Source organism: Monodelphis domestica, chromosome 3 (genome assembly GCF_027887165.1).
Source record: "Monodelphis domestica isolate mMonDom1 chromosome 3, mMonDom1.pri, whole genome shotgun sequence".
Lineage (NCBI taxonomy): Eukaryota > Metazoa > Chordata > Mammalia > Didelphimorphia > Didelphidae > Monodelphis > Monodelphis domestica.
The window spans coordinates 148,791,914-148,792,803 of NC_077229.1; the positions used below are offsets into that span (position 1 = coordinate 148,791,914).

Genomic DNA, 890 nt, shown 5'->3' on the forward strand with positions numbered 1-890 from the left:
GTGTGTATACATACACATATCTATCTTTCTACCTATGTATTTAAAGATAGCTATTTATTTCCTTTTTAGCAATTATAGATTAAAAACAAATTTCCACATAACTTTTCCAATGTTATGTGATCCACATTTTCTCCTTCCCTTCTTTTTCCCCTTCTGGAACTGGCAAATAATTCCAAGCTGGGTTATGCATTTATTATTTATTATTTGTTTTTGTAAGTTAATAATTTTATAAAAAATATCCAACACTTCATGAATTTGCATGTCATCCTTGCTCAGGGGCCATGGTAATCTTCTCTGTATTGTTCCATTTTTGGCATATGTGCTGCCAAAGCCATCACCAACATATTTTCTAATACTAGAGGGCACGTCAGTTTCAATTTAAAAAAAAAATCAACCTAATACAATGTCATGGCAAAATACATAGCAAGAAAAAATTCTCCCATATATGCAGGGATATACATACACCTGTCATATCATAAATGGCAAAAGGTACGCACATAGGGGACATGTGTAGGAAGGAAATATATATGATAAGATACACACATAGGGAAAAATGCATGGTTAGGGAAGGGTAGCTGGTGCTACTCAGGCCTCAGACACTGTAGTCATTCCCTGATGATGTTAACTGTGAATCAGTACTGGGTATCTGTACTTCTTTTTTCTAGGCATTTTCACTCATTCTTGGTTAACACCCTTGATACGAATTCTATATTGAGCTGATGCTCCCTGTTGCCATGTCTAGATCCTCGGTTTTGATATAGCTTCTTTTCTGAGTTGGAGCCTTAGAAATATCTGGCCTTTCTATTCATCATCCATCTGAACTTCCTTTCATGTTTTATCTCCCCCAACTAGAGTGTGAGCTCTTTGGGAATGGAAAGGAAGGAAACAAG

The 890-nt window shown here is 36.0% G+C and overlaps 1 non-coding gene across 1 annotated transcript; it reads right to left on the reverse strand.

Annotated features, from left to right (window-relative positions):
• Positions 1–231: 231 nt before the first annotated feature.
• Positions 232–338, reverse strand: LOC130458568 (U6 spliceosomal RNA). The gene has a single exon (XR_008917984.1). It is a non-coding gene; the product is annotated as a U6 spliceosomal RNA (small nuclear RNA).
• Positions 339–890: the final 552 nt, after the last annotated feature.